The sequence below is a fragment of the Mycteria americana genome, chromosome 4 (assembly GCF_035582795.1).
Source record: "Mycteria americana isolate JAX WOST 10 ecotype Jacksonville Zoo and Gardens chromosome 4, USCA_MyAme_1.0, whole genome shotgun sequence".
Taxonomy (NCBI): Eukaryota; Metazoa; Chordata; class Aves; order Ciconiiformes; family Ciconiidae; genus Mycteria; species Mycteria americana.
This window is the reverse complement of record NC_134368.1, coordinates 77,747,585-77,760,803: the sequence shown is the minus strand read 5'-3', so window position 1 is coordinate 77,760,803 and position 13,219 is coordinate 77,747,585. Positions and strand designations below refer to the sequence as shown.

At 48.7% G+C, this 13,219-nt stretch overlaps 1 protein-coding gene across 1 annotated transcript in view; it reads right to left on the bottom strand.

Moving 5' to 3' along the window:
• Positions 1-517: 517 nt before the first annotated feature.
• RNF150 (ring finger protein 150) overlaps positions 518-13,219 on the bottom strand; it is a 148,952-nt gene continuing 136,250 nt past the window's right edge. Inside the window, exons 8-11 of the transcript XR_012775635.1 lie at positions 6,674-6,763; positions 4,143-4,290; positions 2,346-2,496; positions 518-718 (exon numbers count right to left, since the gene is read on the bottom strand). The gene's annotated coding sequence lies outside the window, so the exon portion shown is untranslated. The remainder of the gene's footprint in view (positions 719-2,345; positions 2,497-4,142; positions 4,291-6,673; positions 6,764-13,219) is intronic.

Here is a 13,219-nt window from a genome sequence, read left to right as displayed (position 1 = left end):
AACATGAACATTTTTTATTAACAACAGACCACAGCCTTTTAACAAGTGAAAAATTTTACCAGTTAGAAACTCTGAAATAACTCTCTATACTATTGTAAAGGCCCCCCCACTGATAAACCCCATTAGTTTCTCTGTAGAACTAATTTATTATGTACTGTTATGTACATTGTATGCGTATGCATTATTAACAGCTTTGTAAAGCCGTGCTATGACTTTGGTATTGTCCCCTTCCAGAAGCTGCCGAGCACCAATGAAATACTTGATGACCTGTGGATTTTCTTCCCCCCAAAGAGCTTATGCGATCCTTTAGCTAGAAGCGGTGGGTAACCTGCAGGAGCTCCTGTCCCCGTCTTCTATGTGCTGGGAGTGAAAGGGCAGACGGTGTCAAAAATCTTGTTGATGCCAAAAAGAAGGCATCACTCGGATGCATGTTTTAAAATAAAACCAAAAGATGATAGTAAGAAAATAAATTTAAAAATCACAGACATGACTAATGCACAACCCCTCCATTCAGTTTGGTTTCTAAAGCATCTTTACCTTGTCTGTGACTCTGGTCCTCAGAGATGTTGGTGGTGCTGCTTATATCTCAGCCTGTGTAATGAGCCTGATGTTGGCGTGGGCAGGGAAGTGGACGACACCTCTCTTCCCCACTCGGAAGCATTCATGTGCAGCAACTATCTCAGAAGTCCACAGCTCATAGCTCTTTACAAATCAGCAACTGCAGGCAACAGAAGATTAGGTTGAAAATAACGACCATAAAATATTGTACTTTTTTTTTTTTCCTGTGGAAGCACAGATGGCTTCCACATAAAGATCAAAGTCTGTGTCACTGTATATGTTTTGTGGTGTGGGATGGAGGCCCGAGCATTCAATCTCCAAAATTTTACAAGTAATTTAGGAGAAATAATTATTCTATATCTTAGAACTCAGTTTTTCCGACAGCTTATCTATGCACCGAAGTGAGATTTCTGTAGCCGTGAAAACCAGTTGTGGGAAATCAAGGAAATTAGTCAGACAACTTTGGGTTGAAAAGTGTTGAAGGTAATCTGGCACAACAACTTCAGAAAAGAAAAGATTGATTCAATTTTGCATAAAATAATCATTAAAGTAGTTACAGTCCTAACATCCAAATCCATCCTAACATCCAAATCCACATTTCAAAATCCACACGCGCGCGTGTGTGTATATATATATATATATGTGTATATAATGGAAAAACCTCAGAAGTCAATTTGTTGAAATCTGAGAAAGAAGCAGCCAGGAATACTTTTCATTCTCTGTACAGCTTCATGACTTACTGTGTTTGTGGTTTGCCCTGAAAAGATGAAGTGTAATTGCTCTCAAGGCAAGAACAGACACGGAGCTTTTCAGAGACTGGAAAGTCATGTGTGTCTTGATCAGACTGATTTCTTTTTTTTTGTTCCCTAAAAAAGCAAGGAAAAAAAAAAGGAAGCAAACTCTTGAGACAGAAGGAAATTGCTATAGAAGATGAAGACAGGCTCACACAAACACGTACACAGGCAAATTTTGAGTAACCGAAGGTCCTGTTGTTGCATGAATATTTCAGCAAAGCAGCCACAGGCTTTCTTGCCCATCTACATTTTTATAGCGTTTTCTTCTCATTCTGATTGTTTTTGTAAAAACTGATGATGTAGTCAAAAATGCCTTTTGGAGCCAATCCTGCAAGTTTCAAAAGTTTAGCTGTCTGTAACACTAAATGCACTACCTGTTGAACATGGCTTTGCCACTGACTTTAGATCCCAACGCTCTGATTGTGCCTGCAAAAGTATCTGACACCCTTGGCCGGGGTGTCAACAAATCTGTGAGAGCGTTAGTTGTCCCCAAAAATATAAAGGGAACTTCTCACGTCTTCAGACATCAAACACGAAAGGGGGCAAGAACAACACTGAAGGGATCCGTGGATTACCACCACCCTTGTTGGTAATTTCCTGTAATAGGTGATCATCAACAAGGTCAATTCTGTTTAAACTTAGAGTTGTCTCTCGCTTGGCTTGGGAGACACAGAAATGTGCCTTCCGAACGCAGAAGGGACGCAAGAGCGCTCTGCTGTGCAGGCCCTCATCAGGACGACGGGAGGGTAACATAGTCAGCCCACGACATTTAACATATACAAGCATCAGGAGGTCCAGTCACAGGTGGAGAACATGCAAAATAGTTACACACCTGTTTCCTCTACCTTTCCTGTGAAAAAAAACCAAAAACCCAAACCCAAACCCTGCTGATTTGTAGAGAGGCATTTACCCTCAGATAGTCTTGATAATAAAGTGCCAGTACTAGTTTCAAAAAGCAGGAAAAACACAGTGCTAAAGAAAAAATGTTCTGACCTGGTGAGGTTTTCATGGGCTGGCTGCCAGCTGTAAATCAGTCTCTCAGCATTTCCCGTGTGCTCTTTAGTAGCTGAGTATCAGAGTAATTGGAGAAGAAGGAGGAGAAAAATAGGTGGTGGTGGAATAAAATCAGTGGAATCTGGGTAATCTGTTCAAAGAACAAAATTCCAATGTAATGAATAGCCTGTGTAATCATTCCAAAATAACTCCATGTTCAGACACATTTATTTAAGAATAATTTTGCTTTCATCAAGCATAAATCTGAAAGTGGATTATACTGATCTGGATTAAGGGACTCCTGTTTTTCCCCCAGAATAAGATTATGCTCCGAGGAATCATCCAGATACAAATATCACAGTATAAATCTGCAACCTCCCATAACCTACCTTAATTTTCATGTGTAGACCTGTACTTTGCAGAAGGACAAAATTAAAAATGATTGCTATTATCAATATTTTCAAATGATACTTTAGTGGCTGCATCTTAGTTAATGAACACGGCAGCAGGCATAATTTGGAGGCTTGGGGATTTTCCATCGATTGCCAATCGTCGCTTAGTTCAACAGACACAGCCCAGGGTGAAACTGGAGTGACACCATGGGGAAGATGACAGCGGGTTTTGCCTGGTGCAAATCAAAACGTCAACAGGCTTATGCCGACGTATTTCAGATGTGCCTCTGGACAATCGGGATCTGTATTTAACAACTTGGTATTTTGTCTCCACGCATCCCAACTTGGCCAGTCTCCCTTTACGCTGATGGCCTGGGTAGCCCCGGGTGCCCATATGTTTGTTTCCAGATGTTCACCCACATGTTCAGCTGGAAGGTGGTCTGGTAACAGCCAGAATAGCGAGGCCCATCACGGAGGAGATTTTCTTTCCCCCTGCCTCACTCCGCTTTATTATCTGTGCCCCTGAAATATTTATTTGATAAAGCTGCACTGCCTGCTTAACCAATTGCATCTTTCAAACTTATTTATGAGGGATGGCAGATGGGGTTACAGTGCAGGGGAAGACTGAGAGATGGTGAGAGCATATTACCACACCAAGACGGCATAAAAAATTATTCTTTGATTATTGAGAAGGAAGAGGCCTCTCCTGGCATAGGTAAACATACCCTGTTATCTGCTGCGCCTCCATTGTCCTCAGTGCAAGAGGAAGGTCTGCCAAATCAGGGAAACATTATTGCTAATCTGCATTTATTCAGTTTATAAAAATGCATCTACTGAAGCTCAGAGGTCATGGAAGAATACTTATTTACAAGTCCCTTGGCAGAAATATTTTCTTTTTCATAGCATACATTTCAGTGGTAAGCAGCATCAGTGAAAGATTTAAACACTTCCTCCCTTTGAACGTTTAAACCTCTTTCTAATACTTACATTAGTTCAGATACCAGCTGGGTCACTTCCACGGGCTTTCCTGTACTGCTCAATCCAGATCCCCAGCCTTGCCCTTGCTCCAGCAGATCTGGATTTCAGAGCGCATCAAGGAACACACACCCCCCCCCCCCCCATCCTCTTTGTGAAGCATATAGCTGATATATATAGCATATACCTCTCTGTAATCTCCAATAGCAGCTAGGATAGGAGCTGGAAAAGGGGGGCACTCCACGTATTATGAAAATATACCTTTCTATGGCACTGTGAACAAGGGGTACAATTTAAAATCCCCGAACAGGGTCAACCAAGCTCTGCCACCTTCCCTCACTAGGGCATGCAAAGCTTTTTGCGGTGCACCGGCAGGGAGCTGCTTTTGGAGAGGAGTCAGGCTTCCTCGGAAAGAAATGGAAACCTTTACCTAGCAAAGGAGGGACCCAGGAGAGCAAGTTGCACATCCCCGCCGTTTCGCACGCCAAGCAGCTGAGCATCAGCCTTGGAGGCAGCGCTGGTTCATCCATGAGGCTCAGCAAGCTGACAGGAAGGTAGCTCCTCCATCTGTCAGCAACCTTAAGTTTAAAAGGAGGGAGGCAGTGAACTCAGGAGGAACAAGAAGCTCCCGTGGTGGGGCAGAGGATGTAGGTGCAGAGCCATCAGCTCAAGGGAAGGACTGGCACTTGCAGCCCAGCTGTCGTGGCCTTGCCGGGACACCCCTGCAGCACCATGGGGTGGCAAACGTGACCCCCTCCCTGACGAGTGCAGCCCAGGCCTCCCACCCACTGGCTCAGAGAGGCAATGCCATGGGTCCATCTTTAAAGGGCAAACACTGGGACCGATGCCGGGGGTGTCAGCAGCTCTCCCACCAGCATCCGCTTGGCTGGATGCAGAGGCACAGCCATGCCATGGAGGCACCAGGGCCTCTCCCAGGGTGACCCCACTCCAGCACTGTTTATTTTATGTGGTTTCACCTTCGTGGACCCACTAGAGCCGTGATGTGCGGGGGAAAAGGTGATGACTTGTGAGGTGGAAAAGCTATTTGCAGCGTGTGCCTGCAGAGAGCATCCTGCTGTGCTGCATCAAGCGTGGTGAGGTCTGGCGGGGAGTCACATCTCCTTCCTCTTTTGAAGGAAAGCTCCTCAGAAATATCAGGTTAAAAGCTTCCCCCCTCCCTTCCTTGCCGCTAATGGCAATTTTGTTCAGCTATTCACCCTAGGTAGACATCTTTTCATGTAACTTAACATACTCACTACCTGAAAATAAGCCGTAGAAAAGCGCATTTACTTGACAGAATGACTTAAGGATGGTATGCAGGGGCAGCGTGCCCATTCATACTTTTGTTGGTACAGTCCTGACTCCCAGTATAACTAGCCTGGGCACTGTACTGGTGATGAGCTCACAGGGGTATGTGATGGGACTGCCAAAGCTGCAGTAAAATAACGCTCCCTCCCTGGCACACAAAGCAGACCGGTTACTGGGCAGGGTGTCGGTGTCACCACCCTTGTCCTTGCTGTTTCCAACAGCTTGGTTGTGTCTGAGCATCCGTCGTCCTCTTCTCCCCTTGACCGTGCGGGCAGCAGCCTTTGGTGGAGCCCCCGTCTAAGAAATCAGCAACCAGGAGCAAAGACTTTTCCAGAATTAATACAGGAACAGGTAACTCAGCCAGCAAAGCGTACGCTATCTGGCAGTATCTGTCAGGCACCAGGGCCCAATCTGCTCACTGTCGATTCGTTCCCTTCTTTCTCCAGAGGAGGTATTTCAGCTCCTTTCCCCAGGGTCTCTGTCCGTCCATACCACGTTTGGACTACGAGCCATTAGCTGTGCCTGGCCCAAGGGACACGTGGCCGTCACAAAGTGCTGCTGCAGCGTTGCAGCCCCTGCACTGGCACCACGTTAGCTTTTAGAGCTATTAGTTTCATCTTATTTATTTTGCAAGGCCTTTGAAGGAGCTGGTGCCAGATGCTCTTTCAGGTATGCCCTCAGCCCTTGCAGCAGACAGACGTTTCTGGCGCTGGGGTGTTCTCTCCTGCCTCCGTCAGCACCTCTGGCCAGGCTCCCGTGTCTAACCACAGCTCAGAGACCGCCGCTCGCCCCAGGCACCGCGATGACACTGCACACCAGTGCTGGAGGGACACCTCAATGGGATCCGTCTTTGTAAAGCAGAGCTGCCCCTTGGGCAAGCCCAGCTCCTGATGAGGGGGCTCCCACCCGCCCCTGCCTGGCCGGCTCCCAGCGCTGGGGACGGGCACCGCGGCTGCTCCTTCACCACATCCCAGAGCCTGGCCTCTGGTTGTCCACGGACCACCTCAGACCGTCTCCTGCTCCCATGGGAGACCACGGCCATAGTACCGCATTGCCTCCAAGGACCAAAGATTTGCTTCATCTTCAGCTCTGTCCGGTTTTTAACTTCTTTCTTGTTCTTCTTGCTAGAAGGGACATGCTGCACTTCTAGCCCGACAGTCCCTTTAGCCCTTTACTACCTAATCACTGTGTTAATCACACACCTTCCCGGCGAGGATAGGGAAAGCTGCTTCTGCATTACCTCTAACATTTTTTTTTCTTTAAATATAAAGTTCCTACCCATAATTTCTTTTTTTTTTTTTTTTTTTTTTTAAGGCTCAGATATATAGTCAAGATCAGGAGTGTATCTGAAGGTACATGAAACTTCATTGTTAATCAGCCGATGACTTTGGCTGGGCTGACATTTTCCTGGCTATTTTTAGAGTATGACTCAGACACTGTGCTACAGAGCCTGCAAAATCCCTGTGGGCTGATACCGGAGCCTCATTCAAAGCTGTGCTGAAGCATCACGCGAGAGGGAAAGGGAGTCAAAGCGGGCAAAGGCTTTTGTTCACCTGCTTTTGGGGCTCTCTTTAGCAAAGAAAGTAAACATGGGAAACAAGGTGTTACGGCAACGTAGTGGGATATTAGGAACTGGACGGGAAATCCTCTTACCTGGCTCTCACTGGAACATTTCCATCGTGCATTATCGGGCTGGCGGAAACAAAACCGGAGCCTTGTGAGTGCCCGCTCCTAGATGCGCAGCTGAAAACCCAGAAGAGATAATTAGATTTTTTTTTTCCCCCAGCCAGTCCTAAGGGTAATCGAAGCCCCTGCTTCCCTGCCTGTGTAAAAGTCCATTGCTCAAGTCTCAGCTCTCACCTGGTCTCCCAACAAGCTGTCTGCAAGAGAAGACCCACAGACCCAGTTAGTGACTCTGGTAGGGTCCAAGGATACAGGAGCTATTGGGGTTGGGCAGCGGGGGGGAAGGCATCAGTCTTTTGGGAACTGCCTTGTTCTCATGCATAACTTGCTATGCATCACTTCAGAGAGGGCTGACAGGGATATACTTGGAGGGTAGATTTTGCATGTGTTTAAATCCCTGTGCAGTCTCTGAGACCTGCCTGTTGAAGCAGCACATCACTGGAGAAGAAGCTATTCTTGCCAGCTGGGTTTCTCTTATGAAGGATGATGCAACCTGAGCCTCCATCGATCAGCTTTTAATGCAAGTCAAAAGTAGTCAAAACTTTCCAAGAATCAAATCCCTGGTTCCTGCAGTCCCGGGGTTTTATTTTTAATTATTTTTTTTCTTTCTGATAGGAGAAAGTACATTTGGTCTGAAGTACAATGGAAACTCTGGCTGCATACTGGAAAGAAATCATCTAAGCAGTTATCTATGGCTTGGCATGAATGCCCTCAAGGATGTATCTGACCTGAGTGCAAGCAGGCAGCAAGGTATCTCTGTACCCAGTCTGGATGCAGGTAGCCAGGAAGGTCCGTGGGGACGGCGAGGCTGGGAGCCCACCCCCCAGCTCCTGAAGAGCCTGACCCTCTCTGTACTCTGAAAAAGGAAGAAATAAAAGCTATTGTAGCAGCATCCACAATGCTAAGCTGTTATAACGTCCTTAGGGAAAGGTCGAGCTGTCTCCTTCCTATCACCCGTCCCCCAGCTCTCACGCTCGCTCAGCCTGCTAATATCCGTCATCTGGGTTTGCTGGGCTAGTTATTATAGCAATGTATTAACTAGGGCTTGAAATGTAAGAAAAACGCTTTCAACTACAGCTCTGTGACACACCATAATTAAAATTAAGCATTTACTTAGTGCCACGGTGCTACTGATTACCCCCTGACTGCACATGGGTATCACCTGTACAGCTCCAGGCAGCCGCGAAGCCGTCGCAGCCATCCTGCCGTGCTGGGGGTAGAGGCACCGGCAGGAGAGGGGCTGTTAAAAACACCGTCCCCCCTGCTGCCGCTGCCTTCCCAGCCCGCACGGCCAGGCACCGCACCTTCCCCGCCACCTCGTGCTATCCAGGTCGCTAGTGCCTGCTCCCCCGCTTGCTTTGCGATGCCAGTCCGTTGGTTTTTTCCCCTAGCAGAAGCAGGGTTTTCCTTCATTTCTTACCCTGTTTCTTGGACATCTTCCGATTTTATTGCACGTATGACATCCCTGCCAGCGCTGGGCTGGGAGGGAGCTGGCCGAGCCCAGGGCAGGGGCAGCCTGCCTCCAAAGTCAGTGGCTCTACATTGATTTCTATCGCTGGGGCCTGGCACTCAGCCTTCCCGAGGAGATGTTACGAGCCACTCTAGAACGAGACATAAAACATTCATAGCATGTGTAACTGGGCACTGCAGTAATATGCACGGATAGCAGAAAGCCTTTCTTCTGGGCCCCACCAGCTAACAAGTGAGCAGTAGAAAGCCTTAAGCCTAAGGAGCTTGTGTTTTGATGTGTTTTCATCCTATAATTACTTTAATTCTAGTTAGTACAACTACAAACCTTACTTGTGGCACCATCATCTTATCCAGCGAATCCCACAGATCAATAGGACGTTGCATTATGGCATTTCCTTTCGTTGCTTTTAGGTTTCATATCTTTCATGCCTTTATCGCGGGCAGGAGTAAGTAACTACACAATTGTTTTCTGCAATAGTGTTTTACACATCCCTTAAGCTTCATGTACAAACCAAGTAACACACATTTTGATATCCGTCTTTAATGGGGGTGGAAAGTGCTTTGTAGCCTATGAAATTTATGGCTCTCTCGGTGCTTCTTATGGCAGGTATCAGTTTTCTGAGGACTGACTAAAAGCGCCCAAAGCACTGCAGACACAGGACCGAACACCAGCTAGCGTGAACCCCGGTGTGACTTCCAGCCCCCCACGCAGCCAGCTCGGCAGGCAGCCGTGGCTCCCCTGCCAGCGGCGGCTCCCAGAGACGGGCTGCAAGAGGCACAACCCTCGACAGACAGCGAGCGTCTTCCCTTGCTAACGCGCATCGCCAGCGCAGGTTTTGTACTGCATCCCTGCAGGGCAAACTTCCCCACCATCGTGTTGCCCAGGAACCTGGGCTTGTGCTGCTCTGAGCGTGCAGGCAAGCAGATAAGTGAAGGTGGACGATAACCATCACCGTGAGGGGCGGGTGGCTGCTGGGCCTGAATTTCTGTAGGCACTAACTGTAGAGAGATTATAGATTCCCCACAGCCAAAGAGCAAAGCTCTTCCGTGGAAAAAAAAATAATCCCAAACCAAAAACCACCCACCATACTTCAAAAGCTCATTCATATACACCCCAAACACAGAGAACCACCTTCTCCTACGCCTTTTTTGTGCAAAAACCGGGCCAGAGTTCCATGGGTACAACCAATACAGAAAGGTGTTGCTGCAGAAAATAGCTCCTCCTGTGTGACCAGAATATGAACAGCTGAAAACTTGCACTAAAAGGCTAGAAAAAAAAAGAAAAATGCACTGCAAAATACATCAAAGTAGCCACGCTGCCTTTTACCAGTGATTTGCTGCTGGCTCCTGGCCAGGATACCTCAGAGGGACACCACAGAGGACTCCTGCCCTCTCCCTTCACGTGCCGCCTAAAACGCTTTCGAGGGATTGTTCTCTGCAAAGGAAAAGGGACTGGGAAAGGCATTAGGAGGCCCGTACGGTGCCTGACATGCCCTGTTGGACTGGTTTGGATCATGCTCATGTTTATCTGGTTTCCCAGATGTGGGCACCAGCAGCAGGAGGCCTGACTGACAGGGGACATTTTCCCTCGGGCTGGAACGTGGGAGGAAGATTAACCCTTCCACACGGCAGCCCCAGGCTTCGAGGGTCGCCGAGGCGGGGTGAGCAACCTACAGAGGCTATTCAGGGCTCAGCCCTGACCAGCAGCCAGGACATGTTCCCTGCTGAAGCCGCTGTGCATGCAGAAATATTGCTGGGGTGTAAAGAAGTGAGGAGGCTGTGTTGTCTGGTATGCCCAGGACCTGCGTGGAGCAGGTGGCTCTCCCCTTCCAGCTTCAGCGGGTGCACGCGTACGTACAGACGCTGAAGCAGCATCAGAGGCAGAGGGAGCCCGCCTTTGTGTGTCCCGTCCCAGAGGACCAGCATCTGCTGCACCCATCAGCACTGCCACAAAGGGAGATGGGTGTCCCTAACACCTGGTGGGTGTCCCAGCAGCCATGTCCCAGGTGATGCTGCTGGGCTCTTTGGTAAGAGCTGTCTGTCACAGCCTCCTTGCTCCACGGTGCATGGAAGGAGGGCTTTGCCTTCCCCCAGCGCTGCAGGGGGTCACTGATGCCTGGGGGCTTCTCCCTCCCTGCCCTGGGGCAGGGCTGAGGCCACCAGTTGAGCCTCCCAGCTTTCATGGCCGTTGCTCCCCGGCACCGAGCTCTCCCTCCACACCGACTCCAGCCCCTGGGTCGGGCTGGAGCTGGGTCCCCCCACGCCAGCCCCGGGCCCAGCGGTGCTACTCCTCTGCAGCACAGGGCAGAAGCCTGGCAGCTTTCCGGGATGTGGCGCTTGCTAGCCTGGGTGCCATAAAGCTACAGCCGTTCACTTACATCTTTTCCTAATTTTCTTTTCATAACTGTCCCCAGAGCACCCAGAAACGCTCCGGAGTCCCTTGCATACACAAAGCCAAACGCTTGCATGAGATGAACGTGGGGGTCTGCTACTGTCACGGGCTTGACCCACCATCACCTGGGCTTTCTGCACCTGCCCCTTATCCGAACCACTGGCCCCGCCGTACAACTCTGCAGCCTCTTTTCCCTCCCCAGTCAGTTCACACGCAACAGCATCACCTCTCTGCCACTTGCCCGACCTGTCCCCTTCTTTCCTCCTCATTTCTTCTGCTTTGCAAGTTGGAGTACAGCAGAAAAGGCAGTGCATATATCAGATTTTCTGAATATCCTGCTCCATTGTAGCTATTTTGAAGAGGCATTTCTTTAAGACATAACTCGTTTGCAGCTGTTTCCATGTGATGATTTGTTGCCACATGACAAGCTCAAAGTCAGGGCAACACAAAAAGTTATAGCAGTAATGGAGAAAAGGCAGGGAAGGAGGGGAAATTCCCCTGAGCATCAAGACTTCTGCAGAAGTGAGGGATGAAGGAAATATAAGCATAACCTGAGGAACAGGAGGCATGATTGCAACCTCACTGAATGGGAGTCAAGAATAAAGCCATCAACACCTGTGCGGCTGTAACAGCAAACTGGGTCTGACCAAGATCCCCAGGCTGAAAAAATCATATAGAGGAAGGGAAATTTAGGGGACTCCACCTATTGTCATGTCTTAAATGTCTGGGAAACAAAGACACCCAGCAGGTCTGGCTCCTGCTGCCTGCTCCTCCATCAAAATCAAAATATCCTGTCCTGTGGGTCTCTCCCACCGAGATGTTGCCCCAGCCCGAGCTACTGGGTCTTCTCCTTTGGCCACCAGTGTCCCTCCAGCAAGAAAGTCCCAAACAGCACCTCCTGCACAGCCCTGCTGAGCTTGTGCGCTCACAGCTCGCACCAGTGGTCCCAGACTATCGATTCCCAGCTCCAATGGTTAAAATAGTTAAAAAATGGTTAAAAAAACAAAACCAAACAAAAACCTCTTCCTTAACACACACACAGCCCCATCCCATGTACAACACCAAATCCTCCCTCCAGCCAGCTGAACCCCTGAGATCTTTATAAAAAAATGAAGTATTTTAACATGTTGCTTTCAAAAGTTTTTTTCTTTCTTTTTTTTTTTTAAAAAAAAGGAGGGTCAGCAGTGTCACCTTCTTCTGAAGGGGAAAAAATGGAAGCACGGATGCTCTTTGAGCTTTAAACACTTTAATACAAGCTCTCAGTCAGGTCCTTGGAATAACTGCAGTTTCTGCACCCCTTGTTTGGTGTCAGAGGACCACAGTCCTTTGAAAGAGGGTAACAAAGTCAGTGAGAAAGGAGCAACAAGGATAACCACATTTACAGTAAAGTATTTAAAGCAAAAGAAAAGCATTTGACTCCCTGACTATCAGCAAGCATTACATAAACCAAAAGGCAGGAGTAATCTCTGTTTCCATCCAAATTAGAGAATAAACAAGACAGATAATGTTTCCTAACACCAGCAAGAGTAACAGTATTTAGGCAGGATCCTGGCATTACAGTCAAGGGCAAACCAAAGCAAGCTGTCACTCTTCTGCGAGAAAGTAAAAATCATATTTACGCTCCACATGCAGTTTGTATTTAATGTGTCACTTGTGTGGAGTCAGACTTCATGTCTCGGAGATGGTCGAATGCATTTTTGAATTGCTCCATTTAACATCTCGGATGTCTGAGGAGCGAGATTCAGTAGCACGGATTTGCTCCTTCGCTAGCGAGGTTTCATCTCAAGGGAGATGATCTCACCACTGCATAAGATTATTATCTTCAACACAGGAGAAAGAAACCCGTGGTCAGAGTGACGCTACTTCACCATTGATGGAGTCTGGCTGCCAACAAGACGCATGTACGGTGCCCAAGCAATAACTATCACCCCCCCAGGCCATTTGCTGTTTCTATGCCCTTTATCTGAGGACGCACCCCGCTGGTTCACTCAACACTCCATCAGCGATTTGCCCAAATGAAGCCCATACTATGCAAGGATTGTCAGAGGTCCTACAGACCCCAAATTGAAACGGATTTGATGTCCTCAGGGCCCTTTAACACCAATCTGCCTGTGAGAAGCAATGTTGCGGCTCTCGCCCCTGCCCACGCAGCCCTCCCGCATCGCCCACCTGTAGCAGGAGCACCGCTCCCGAGGGCGTTTAAGACATCACTGCTCCTGCGTGGACATTTCTGCTGTGGACTGCATCAGCCCGACCACCTCCAGTGGTGGATGCCTCCCTCTCCGAGCAGGAGGGCTTGGGGGAAGCCGTCAGGCTTAGCAGAAGCAGGAGTGAAACCCACCTGCCTCCTTACTGCCCGCTCGCCCCCCAAGAGCCCTCCTCCGCAGGGGGACCCGGGGAGGCACAGCTCAGCTCTGCGGCTGGCCCAGGGGAGTCACGGGCGGAGCAGGAGCCCAGCTCAGAGTAACACTCCCTCCTCACCCTGACAAGGAGCTGGCCACCAGGGAGTCAAGTCCCCACCTCAAGTCATTTTGGGGAAAAAAAAATTTTGCCTTTTAATAAGGGGTGCATGATAAACCCAAGCAAAGTGAAGGGTCCCAGGTAGCAAAGGTGCACTCAAGGAGCATTTTAGACCATGAGCTGGGCAGACCACT